The 13,528-nt window shown below is 36.8% G+C and overlaps 1 long non-coding RNA gene across 2 annotated transcripts; it reads right to left on the reverse strand.

The window, feature by feature from the left end:
• Positions 1 to 242: 242 nt before the first annotated feature.
• LOC149499496 (uncharacterized) lies at positions 243 to 1,212 on the reverse strand. Of its 2 annotated transcripts, XR_016325677.1 has the most exons (3): positions 1,070 to 1,210; positions 740 to 986; positions 243 to 631 (listed from the first exon to the last, which is right to left on the reverse strand). It is a non-coding gene; the product is annotated as an uncharacterized LOC149499496 (long non-coding RNA). The 2 variants fall into 2 exon arrangements; XR_016325676.1 differs by having other exon boundaries at positions 740 to 1,212.
• Positions 1,213 to 13,528: the final 12,316 nt, after the last annotated feature.

Here is a 13,528-nt window from a genome sequence, read left to right on the forward strand (position 1 = left end):
ATTGGTGTTTGTAAAAGAAGACTCCCTGTATTATCATTGAAAAGTAGATTAAAACTAGAAAATATGCAAGCTGTTATTATAGCTGCCATGCTGCATAGTATCGTCAGGAGTATGAATTTAGAAGAATTAGAATCAGAAATTTCAGTCGCAGATACATAACAATTTTCCAGAACGTACATCTGAAATACAACTACCTATAAATAATTGCTTCCAAAGATAATTTATAAAATAAACTCCAATGATAATTTGACTATTTTTTATTTTCCAAAATGATAATTACATAGTGGTTAGTACATGCAAGATATTTAATTTAGAATTTGTACATATACTTAAAAAACTATCTAACATAAAATTATTATTGCCTACTTAATTTATGAAATCCTTTTAAGTAATTTTTAATTTTTTAATCTAGCATTATCTAAATCTAACTTAAGTTTTGCTACAACAATCTCTTTTTCTTCATTTTCCAAATCAAGCCTCTTTTTTGCTATTAGATATTCTGCTAATGCATTGCATTTCTTTTCTTCCATCTTGTTTCCGCTTGGCTGTAAAAGTGTTAAAAATATATGTGACCTACAACAATTTGCATGCTTTATCCAAAATTTCATCTGCAATCCTTACCACCTCCAGCCTGTAACAAAGAGCATAATTATTTCAAATACTATGTACGGCAACCTAAAGAAACAATCATGTTTGTCAATGTGTTATTAGAGACAAACTATCAACTAATTATACTAACCTTACTAAGGTTGTTTCTTATGTTGCCGTAGCGTTTTTTAAGTTTTCCATTTTAGTCGAAGCTGCGATGGAGTTAATGGGAAACGACGAATCGACGAATTAAAATCATTTACAAGGGTTGGCCAAGCCTGCTGCTTCAATTTATTGTTTGTGGCATTTGTTGCCTTATTATTGATGTGTTTTTTTGCCGCCACAAGTTCTGCTAGAATCATCGTCTCATCTTTTGTCATGGGTGCTGCCTTTCTTGACTGAAAAAGATATATTTTCTAAACTTGAACTCAAAGTCTTCAAAGTAAAATTATTATTATCAATGTAGTTCATAGATACTTACAGAATTCATTTTATTTCACTGTAGCTCTTTAATTATAAACACACTTAGAATTATAAACGAAAGTTTTAAAGCGTTTTGGAGGCAAGTCATCATCTAATATAGTAGGTAAACAAGAGAAAAACAAACCAAAGAAACTGATCACTGCTTATTGGCAAACGGACTGTCAAAACGTTTCGTTTCATAATTTCGACTAGGATAAAAATAGCAATACGTCCAATTTAAAAAAATCTACATATTTTTTTATTACTTTTTGTTATAAACAAATGTGTTTATGATAGTCTACGATATGCTGGTTAAATTATAGTTATAATTTAGAATAAAATAAAATAAGTCTAGATCCTGATGTTGTTTCGTATTTGTAGTAGAACGAAACGTATCAAGAGGCTCGGATAGATCGGAGGGAAGAAGCTATCTGCTGTTGGTTAAAGAGAGATAGCACTTATCCGTGATTGTGAAACGCAAAATAAGGATAGATACGCTCTTGCTGATATGCGGCGATAGCTATCTATCCGTAAACTCAGATACGTTATTGAAAACGGCCGTTAGTGAGTTACCTTTGACGGCACGCACAAGAAAAATGAGAGGACCACAATTATATTCTCTTTGACGCGATCTTGACCCTATACCAAATATCCGTAAACCAATCGAACATTCGCGAACACTGTTCAAATTCAAAGTCATTATTTTAAATAGAATCAAGAAATCTTCGTAATTTAATTTGTCGATAAAATTGGATTTCCATTTCATCCACCCTCAGAGTTTTTGTCAGTCAATCACAATGGACGACTTAAGGTATGATTAAGATTTAAATGGCCGTCAGCTGCCAAAACCGAGTTAATTTCGGCGAGGTTTACGAGCGGCAGTAAAGTCGCCATTTTGAAAGCGCGTTATCGTCAAGATGGCCGTGCTTGGTGTCAAAAAGGGCGCGAAGACGAACGAATAGCAGCCCTGTCGTTACATTTTAATGGTCTGTCCGGGTATTACTTTTCTTTAAGTGCACGTAATATGATAATGTGAGTGACATTAAGGACAGATTCGGTTTTTAAATAAAATAAATCGTGAATTTTTTGTTACGATGATCGAACGCCATCATTATTTTAGCAAAAGAACTACATGATACATGATTGTTTCATATGGCCAGTAAGTTCTTGATTACGTAAAACATACTCAAACTAACATTCGTATCATATTGTCTAAACAACAAAATATTTAAATCTATATATGTTAATACGTGAAGCAAAAACTTTGTATCCCTTTTTACGAAAATTGCGCGGACGGAGAAGTATGAAATTTTCCACACTTATAGAGAATGTAGAGAAGAAGTGCACAATGCTAATTTTTTTTTTTTAAATAATGCATAAAAGATACATTAAATCAATAAAGAAAACGTTACACACACACTACATACCATGTATTTGACGTACACACGCATGCATACTATTTATTGTCAAACTTTTGTTCTTGACGTCTGTGGTCAAATTGAGAATAGATTAAAATTAAATATTGTTTGTCTTTATTAATATTTTTTTACAGAGTAGCCTTGGCGAAATTTGTGATTATAGAAGTATAAAATACAATCATAATAGTGTACAAACTTACAATTCCAATTAATTATAGTCGAATTTCGACTACTGCGGGACCACTAGTGATAACTATAAGTTCAGACCGCATATTCCAAACCGTATATCACAGTTGATTCAGTGTATACTTGCTAACAAAATAACCTAAACCATAAATCAATAGTCCATCCAGTAGACTCAAAATGCAAAAAATAAAGCTACTCAGTTCGTAAATGGCAACACAAAAGTTTCCAAAAACTACTCTCCGGACTTGAGCTACTTCGGTCTGTCGTCTTGCTCTATATTAACAACGTCGTTTCCGTAAATGCCAATTACGAGGTAAACGTCAAAATGTTAGGTTATTTTGCTTCGGCGAAATGCTAAGGCGCGACATTTAGGCCCCGATTTCGTGACACGGTCTACTGACCACCCCGCCTCGAGGGAGTTTCGGCCATTGTCTTCCACGCTATTTATTATTGTGATCTTTTTGCATAATAAGACTCTCGGAACGCTGATACGAGTTTGTCGAGTGCGTGAACTTTTGATGCCTATTTGGCGATTGTTTTTGTTTTGGCCTAAACAACTATGAGTGTTATGAGAGAAGGACCGGTTTGCTACGCTTATATTTACTAAATTGGTTATGGCTAGTAATATTTAAAACGCATTAAGCCTTTTTAATTGACTGCTATTTAAATCATTCTCGGCCTGCGAGTACCTAATGATTGCAACGCTTTTTTGGTTGACGATAGTTCAAATCAAATAAATCAATTTTTTTTATTCAACCGCCAATTCACAAAAACTAGCCTCCGTCCTGAGAAGAACTGGCAAGAAACTCAGCAGCACTCAACTCAAACTTTTTTTTTAAATATTAGATTTTTACTAGCGATAATTCCATTAGTAACACCAATATTTGCTTCTTTTTAATTTACATTGACGGTCAGTTTTAAGCAGCATCCAACGAGAGCACGGTGTCGGCTAGGATTAGTAATTGTAGTTACATTACTAAACAGTGTGCTTAGTGCGAGAGCAGCGCCCCTAGCGGCAAACGAAAGGAAGCTGTTTCAACTCCATAGAAATTTTAGTTAACTCTTACGCGATCGAGAAGTTAAAAATTCGCACTAAGCACACAGATCTTTGATCGGTACTCAGTAACGTGGACCTGTTCTTGTTCTAAGCATACTTCTTTCATCATCATCATCATTCGTTCTCATGTTGCTCTAAGTTTTGAAATTTTTTTTTATGACCGGCCGCCTGCCTGACGTCAACCCTTCTTGGGAATGCTTTTGTTGACCTTGGGCCGAGGCTTTGGTATTTCTTTGGCTCTTAGTCGCCTTCTAAGACACCCATGAGCTATGTTTCGGTTGGAGGTATTCTTAGGCGCCCACCACACTTCTTTAAATACATTATATCATTTTGATTTCTTTATTACTCATTTTGTAGACATTGTTATTTCTTTACTTTGATTTTACAATAAGCTATGTAGCGATAGCGCTGATATTGTTGATACCGTGTGTACTCCCTCAATTATATTCAATTATTAAAAAAATCATACACCAAACAAACATAAATCTAAAGAAGAAATATTCAATAATATTTTGACAATATACGTACCAATATTATAAAAGCAAGCCTGGTCACTGTTGAGACAGCATTCCGAACGTCATCACGATTTAAGAGTATTTCTTTGTTAAAGGTTTACATGAAAAAGAAATATAGGTTTATTATTAATAAGACATTGGAATTTTAGGTAACGAAAGTAAGTGATTATGTTTGTTTCCTCAAAGACAGTCTTCAGATTATAACAAACCTATATTTTACTGGTGGTAGGACCTCTTGTGAGTCAGCGTGGTTAGGTACCACCACCCTGCCTATTTTTACCCTGAAGCAGTAATGCGTTTCGGTTTGAAGGGCTGGGCAGCCGTTGTAACTATACTGAGACCTTAGATCTGATATCTCAAGGTGAGTAGCGCATTTACGTCGTAGATGTCTATGGGCTCCAGTAACCACATAACATCCAACCATCTAAGCAATAAAAAAATATAGGTAGACAAGCAGACGGCCTACTGAATGGAGGATGAAAGTCTTGGATGGGGATCTTGGTGGCCAGAACCTCAAACGTGAAGAGCACGACTGGATCAGGAGGAGGAACACGACAAGGACCGATAAAATGAGTATCTTCCAATAAGCAGTAGAGTTTTCGCTAGGTAGAGCGATGGTTGCTACTCAGAACTTTTATTTATTCAAGATTTATTGCTGTAAGTATTTTTCGTTGGAGTCGTTCAGGTTTTTATTAAATTCTCTTTAATCATCTTTGATCTTTAATAATCTCCATCCCATAATTGGTACTGGTGGTAGGACCTCTTGTGAGTCCGCGCGGGTAGGTACCACTGCCCCGCCTATTTGTGCCGTGAAGCAGTAATGCGTTTCGGTTCGAAGGGTGGGGCAGCCGTTGTAACTATACTGAGACCTTATAACTTATATCTCAAAGCGGGTGGCGCATTTACGTTGTCGTCGTCCACGCATCTAAGCAATAAAAAAAAAACATCCAAAGCTCCTGCTCTGGCTAGAGGACTGCTGAAATAAAAAGCTTAGCAAACGTCAATGTTCAATTGACAAGTGCTTAAGTGCAGTAGCTTGGCTTTGGCATTGCTAACACGCATTAACAACGATGACCACTGACGATCAGATGTAGCAATAAATGATATGGACGATACCTGATTATTCATTAATCTGATACAACCTTTTGTAGATTCGACCAGATTAGTGTCTAGACGTTATTGAAGTGTAACCTAATAAATCGTAAAAAAAACTATTAATATCGATTAGATTTGTCAGCGCAATGCTACTATTAAGTTAATTATTATTAAAAATAGTTAAACTGTTTCCTTAATGTTACGCATGTCAACAACTGTTTGAAACGGTATTCAAGAGAATTCATGATTAAGCTACCTCCACTTTTTATAATAAATACAAGTGACTATTGTCGCACAAAATATTCCGACTCGAGCAACCGACTGAGGCGGAGCTCTGTTTTTATTGCGTTATACAAGATGAATAAATAAGATTTATTGGAAAAGTTAGTCCTAATTACTGTCACTATGGAAGGTAATGATAATGATGAAGAGAATGGCGTCAACAACGCTGACGTCATCATTTTAAAAACACCATGGAACCAGCCGTCTCTCCGTCAGATTTTAAAACTAAAATATGTATACTAGGAGCAAGTGGCGAAATATCGTTGACCAAAAAATGGAACACACAAAAAATATCCCCGAGGAACCTCTACTTTGAATGCATTACATAAAACGATTTACATATATATTTACACAAACGGTCGGAACGTTTATGAATAAAACAAGTCGGGGTTCCGTTTAGTAGATGTTATTGTGTGCATTTGACGTCCTCAAAAATTTACGTCCGAAGTTTCGTATGACAATTTTCATGGGTGGATATCACGTGGAACTCTGTGTGGAACTCGCAGTAACCGTAGCCTGATGCATGGAGACGGGATACCCGTATCGATTAATACGATAGGGTCTCAATAGGATATTCATAAACGGCTTCCATGATGGAGGATTAAAATAAAACTTATAATAGTTTTAATTTTGTCCAATTTTCGCGCGAGTTGTAGATTTATTTAAAAACTATTTTTACAACTTACAACTAGTGTTCATTAATTTCATTTTAGACTCTCCAAAAACTATACAACCATCAAACGGACTGTTTTAAAGAACCCGTAATATTCATAAATTCCTGATGGTAGCTCATATTTCGCGCACGGATAGGTAATAATACTATAGTGCCTATAACAGGCACGGTGCAGCCTGATTCTGTAAAAGGAGGTAAAAAGGGGGTAAAACCTTTATACAACTAAGACTTCAATTTCGTCTCGCTGCGCAAGAAGCAGCGTTCTGGTAGTGATGAGACCCATACCAATGAAGCCCTATAACCACTCAATACAATGGGCTTGACCTCGCCCGTCAATCTAGAAAGATAAACATATAACAATCACGTCTGTCCAAGTATGCAGGCGCGTGGTTTCCTTAAGAATGTATTAGTCAGCGCGGAATGGTATGGATGGTATGGATATGTGATGAGACGAAATGACAATGAGGTTATTAAGAGAGTTTTAACTATGAATCTGGAAGGCTTTAGATGAAGAGGTAGACCTAGGAAACAATGGATGGATTGTGTGAAAGAAAGTATTTGTAATAAAGGAGTGAGCAAAGAAATGGTATATGATATAGGAGTGTGGAAGGAGAAAACATGTTGCAACCCCGGTTGTTTGGGAGAAGGGCAGGAGAATGAGGATGATGCGTTATGGCAACGCGTTCCGTCTCACCCCCCACTGTACAAAATAAGAATTAAAAGGAAAAGAATGCCATACACTTCGATAAATAGCCAGCTCTCGATACGTCCCCACACAATCATAAGTAAAGAAAGGCTCTATTATTAATTTTCCGTGGCCGAGATCGGATTTTCTGCACGAAGGAATTTTAATTAAACTACGTCGGTACGTACTTCATGCGGCTTCAACGGTACGGAAATTAACGCTAGTGTCGAGTTTGGCTTGGGCCTGATCGAGTTACGTAACAGAATAAGACAGTTTTATTGGTATCGAAGGCAGGCGTGATGACGCTTATTGGCTACCTTATGGACGCACAAAAGCAGAGGGAGTTATCAAAAGGCTGCCATTTGAAGGGTTTGCCGTTCCACGGTTTGTAGGAAAAATTATGCGTTGAAATAAGCCATCAGAGTAACCCCCAGGGATTTCTCCGTTGGTCAATGCTTGAGATCTATATATAGACATAGCCCACTGAGTTTCTAGCCGGATCTTCTCAGTGGGTTGCGTTTCCGACCCGGTGGTAGATTCTGCAAACCACTGCTCTTGCTAGGGCCAGCGCTAGCAACACTTCCGGTTTGAGGCCCGGGAGCTCACATACAAGTTAAAGCGAAGCTGAAATAGCCTCTCAAGGCTATCAGCATAGGTAGGAAAAAAACTATCCTACTTTCTGATGAGTACCACAGCTACTTCAAGGCAGGAGCGGGTTGGGTTGTTGATATTTACTCGTGCGTGTAAGTTACACATACAGAACCCTGCAAAAATTTGACCTAAATATGTACTGGACGATAGTTTTTTTTGTTTTTTTACATCGTTATTCCTAAATCATTTTGCATTACGTACCTACACCGAAATATTATAATATCAATGTATTTATGCAGTGTTTTTTTTGAAAGGTGAACGAACTGTGTTGTTTTAAAAATGATAATAAGATGATCGAGTTCAATAGACTCATAGTAAATTTTCTTTGTTCATTAGAATCAATCCTTTGCGAGAGCTATTTTGGCAGTCATGGGCAAAAGTGATGACCTCCCTCTTACTGATTTTAAGAGCTTGAGGCCTCATTATACAAATAAAGCTCTTATTAAGAAGGACTTTCAAAATCCTATAATTAGCGTATAATTTAAATTGAATAATTAATTAATTTAATTTAAATAATGGACACCGATGGACATTTCAGAAAAAAACCCTAGGGTTAAGGTACTATGATATCTAGGTTTTTTTTTAAATTTAAATATAGCATTATAAAATAATAACAAAACATTAATGTTCTCAACATCATCAGTGTACCTGAGAATTTTCCAATATCTACGACTATTTATAAAAACTAGATAAAGACCTTACATAAGAGGGCGAAGGGAGGGCTTGAGGAATTTTATGCGTCTTTACAGGGGGGATTGTTCAAAAATAGCCGAAGTCGTCAGTCACGTAAGTAATGAATGGTCTCTTACTAGAGATCGTTAATACAAGGTAGTGAATGCTGTCGCCCTCTGGCCATAAGATTTAAGACTCATTTGTAGAAAGGCTGTTTCATCCTAATACCTTAAAGCAAACTTCTTTCTTCAAACGATGCTTGCGGAGAGTACTTAACGGTAAGGAGCGGCTTGGCTCTGTCACTGGCATTGCTGAAGTCCATGGGCAACGGTAACCACTTACCATCAGGAGGGCCATATGCTTGTCAGCCTACAAGGGCAATAAAAAAAAAGCAGCATTCCCAATCACGGCTAGTACCACTACCCTTTTGTGTGTCGACCAAATTTTAGAAATGTTTAAAAAAATCTTTTTTTCTGAAATAGGTAACTATTTATATATTTAATTAATAATATGAAATGAATTAAAAAGGAAACATGCTATGTATCTAAAAAGCAATAGGCGTTTAAATCGTAATTTTTACACGCATATGCACGCATGAATATTTCATTCGTCTTGTTGAGTCGTGTTGCGTTGTGGTAAATGAAAGTGGACTGTATTTATTGGTTTAGATATCTTTATTAGTCCATAAGTGACAAATTAAAGATATATGAATATAAGAAATATGAAATGCATGTGTCGCCCTTGGCGGCTAGGAAACATAGATTATACACTTAATATATTTGAGAGCTGGAAATGAAAAGGGAAAAGCGTAATAGCGGAAGTCGCTCGTTGACACTTTTGACGTTCCGAATTCAAACAGGACGTCAAGTATAGGATTCGTTCAGGGTGTACCGCGAAAATAATTGATTGAGAATATCAGTCTCAAAGCATGAATGTTAGACAAAAAAATCATGATATAGAATAGTACCCAGATGAATTAATAAAAAAATTCTAAACAACCATTAATTTCCAAAGGCGATACTGTGACTTTTTTATTTAGGTATTTTTTACTGCCCGAGCAGGCTGACGGGCACACAGCCCACCTGATGGTAAGTGGTTACCATCGCTCATGGGCTTCAGCAATGCCAGGGGCAGAGCCAAGCCGCTGCCTACCGCTTAATACTCTCCACAAGCAATGCTTGAAGAAGGAGCCTCGTTTGAAGAAGACGAGACAAACATCATGACATTAGAGCTGATAATTATCCAGAAGTTGTTCATTAATCAGCTCTCTTAAGACAGCGGCTTAGCTCTGACATTGCTGACATGAGCGGCGGTAAGTATTCACGATCAGGTGGGCCGATGCGTCTTCCTATTAAGTCTATAATAAAGCTCTATTTATACTGGTTACTGGTGGTAGGACCTCTTGTGAGTCCGCACGGGTAGGTACCATCGCCCTGCCTATTTCTGCCGTGAAGCAGTAATGCGTTTCGGTTTGAAGGGTAGGGCAGCTGTTGTAACTATACTGAGATCTTAGAACTTATATCTCAAGGTGGGTGGCGCATTTACGTTGTAAATGTCTATAGGCTCCAGTAACCACTTAACACCAGGTGGGCTGTGAGATCGTCCACCCATCTAAGCAATAAAAAAATTAAAAAAACACTACTACGTCAACTGCAAAGTACACCGTACATCGAATAAAATAAACACGTCTATTAACCATAATGGCGTCTCAATCGAAACGAAATAATTAAAAAAAAAAAAACAAAATACGTAACGCTTACTGTATTAAAAATATGAATAACAATAAATTTAAAACCCACCTATATACGAAGTTTAGCGAACAAAACGCAAATCTGAGACCGCGCAGAAAAAAAACTCACCCTCGCATATAATAGTTCCATTGTTCTACATGATCTAATGGCGACTGATAACAGGCTACCGACGTTTATACATACTCCAAAAATACATCTACTGACGCATCGGTAGGGCATGTCGAGACGGACACCTGGTTTTACTTCGAAGGATAGTTTATCAAACCCTGAATCTCCTATCACAGCGCGTGAGCAAGAACATTCGTGTTATCTATATATTAATACGCGAAGCAAAAACTTTGTACCCCCTTTTTATGAAAATTGCGCGGACGGAGGAGGATGAAATTTCCCACACTTATAAGAGAACTAGCGGTACCCGTCCGCTACGCTAGTCATTTAAAATTAACATTATTATTTCTCACCCCCACAAAGATTCTCATCATTAACGCCCCCGCAACTGGTGTAGGGAGTCCAACACTCATATAAATATTAGCCTATCCATTATGTATATTATATGTATTTTCTACATGGATACCAAGTTTCAAGTCAATCGGATGCATGGTTCAGTAGTTATAACGGAACATCCGTAAAAACCACTGTAGATTTATATATTAGTATAGATATAGAGAGGAAGTGCAGAATGCTAAATTTTTAATTATGCCTAAATAATACATGAAATCAATAAAAAAAAACATTACACACACTACTATGTATTTGACACATATACATATATATACTCTTTATTTATTGTCAAACTTTTGTGATTGCCTGTGGTCAAATTGAGAATAGGTTAATATTCTTTATCTTTAATATTATTTGTCTATAGTGTAGTCTTGGCGAAATATATGATTATAGAAGTATAATAAATTAATAATCTTTGATAATAGAGCCTTATCAATTTCAAACTTATAATTTCAAATAATTATAGTCGAATTTCGACTTCCAGGGGACCACTAGTTATTATAATAATAAAACGGACTTTAGAATAAGACATCCGCCTGCACCATTGATGTATTAAAAAACCCCACATTATACACATAAAGACACGAAATCCTTTGCGACAGGCACGTACGTATAAAAAAATCTCCAGAGTACATCAAAAAATTATCATATATGAAAAATGGATATTTATACAAAAGATATTGATTTTAAAATTTAAATTTTATAAATAGCATTCGACGAATGATAAAGACAGCGCGTCGGGCGTGTGCGCAAGGAAACAGATGTACGGAGTTCGACGCCCGGTTTAGACTGACCGGCCTTTATTGGGGGGCCCTCTTCGAGTACAGGGTGTGTCGTTTTGATAAAACACAACAAACCCAAAACATAATTCGTTTTGTTACCCGCATTGATTGATCAACAGAACGACACACAGACAGACATAAATCAAATCGCTTTTTATTTATTTTATAATTTAGATTGGTAGACGAGCTCACAGCTCACCTGGTGTTAAGTGATTACTGGAGCTCATAGACATTTTCAACGTAAATGCGCCACCCACCTTGAGATATAAGCTATAATAAGGTCTCAGTATAGTTACAACGGCTGCCCCACCCTTTAAACCGAAACGCATTAATGCTTCACGGCAGAAATAGGCGAGGTGATGGTACCTACCCGTGCGGACTCAAGGTCCTGACACCAGTACAAATAATTTTACGATACTATATACATAATTAGTACTAATGTACGGTCACAGTAATGTCTTCATTGTTGTGATAATGTACATATTGTACATGGATTTTCTATTTAGTCCTTTTTAAGTAAAGTATTGTCATCATTTAATACAAGAGTATTTTCTTGAATTTTGTTTTACATATTTTAAAATGAAACATCCTGTATATCGGGTTCGTTTTATTTTTACTTTCTTCATGAGGCTAATTCTTTTGTTCTTTGATGTAGTACCGTACACGCAACACATGGCCTGGCCTACTCGAATTTAAAAATACAAATAATATAGTCTGGAGAATGCAAAATTTAGCGGCGCTACAAAAAGAAACTTTCACAAATACATTTTTGGTATTAGCGACACGATGTTTTTGAAGGTTTTTGACAACTGTTTATAAACATTTACAACTAACTTCCACGGTGAAGGAATAACATCGTGTAATTAAAACCAAACCCACAAAATTATAATTTGCGTAATCACTGGTGGTAGGACCTCTTGGGAGTCCGCACGGGTAGGTACCACCACCACGCCTATTTCCGCCGTGAAGCAGTAATGCGTTTCGGTTCGAAGGGTGGGGTAGCCGTTGTAACTATACTGAGACCTTAGAACTTATATCTCGAGGTGGGTGGCGCATTTACGTTGTAGATGTCTATGGGCTCCAGTAACCACTTAACAACAGGTGGGCTGTGAGCTCGTCCATTCATCTAAGCAATGGTAAAAATAAGTTTAAACATTATTATGATTCTATTGTCAAAGACTATATTATATACTTTTATAATCACAGATTTCACCAAGGCTACGGTATAGACAAAATATAATATTAAAGACAAACAATATTAATATATTCTCAATTTGACCACAGACCTTAAACAATAACAAAAGTTTGACTATAAACAAAACAGTAAATGCCGCCACCCACCTTGAGACATGAGTTCTAAGGTCTCAGCTTTAACACTACTACGGCTGCCCCGCCCTTCAAAGCGAAACGCATTACTGCTTCACGGTAGCAATAGGCAGGATGGTGGTACTGACCTAGTGGACTAACAAGACTTCCTCCTCCTTCCTGAGTCGCATTCATCATGTCTGACCATCTCCTCCCCTTATCCTTCTCTGGATGATGTTTCGCCATCTTCCTCTGTTCTCGGCAGTGTGTATGGCATCGTAGACTGTGATATCCAGAGTGGTGCGGATTTGGTCGGACCAGCACATCGGATGGCGGCCACGAGATCTTTTGCCTGCAATCCTGCCAGTTACCATAAAATTTTCAAGATTGTCACCGCTCTTTCTGGAAATTTGACCGAAGAACTCAAATATCCTCTTGAGGCAAATAGTAGAGAGTCTAGTTTGGATATTGAGCTGTCTTAATATGGATGTGTTAGTCTTCAAGACTTCCTAGAACCAGTTAAATATATTAAATAAAAACGTTTACGTTTGAAATAATGAAGTCATCCGTATAATAATAACCGAATAGAATAATCACAAACCATTAATATTTAAATAGAAACGGCGGCATGCAAATTTTGTCGCGAATAATTACGTGACGCCATATTGTTGACGCCATTTTCAAACTAAGATCTTTTCCAGATTTTACTTGTGTTATTTTTTTAGAAACTTCTGTTAGCAAGACTGTCAAAACTATACAAGGAATGAAGTGCTGTGAGAAATTTTTATTATTTTTTTTGATGATGATTCCGTCACTGTGTTTTTATAATCACATGTTCCCACAATATGTATTAGATGTTTTCCTTTTTTTTCTCCTATCTAAGCCTTCAGACCTATTCCAACTAC

The sequence above is a fragment of the Bombyx mandarina genome, chromosome A1 (genome assembly GCF_030267445.1).
Source record: "Bombyx mandarina strain Sakado chromosome A1, ASM3026744v2".
NCBI classification, from domain to species: Eukaryota; Metazoa; Arthropoda; class Insecta; order Lepidoptera; family Bombycidae; genus Bombyx; species Bombyx mandarina.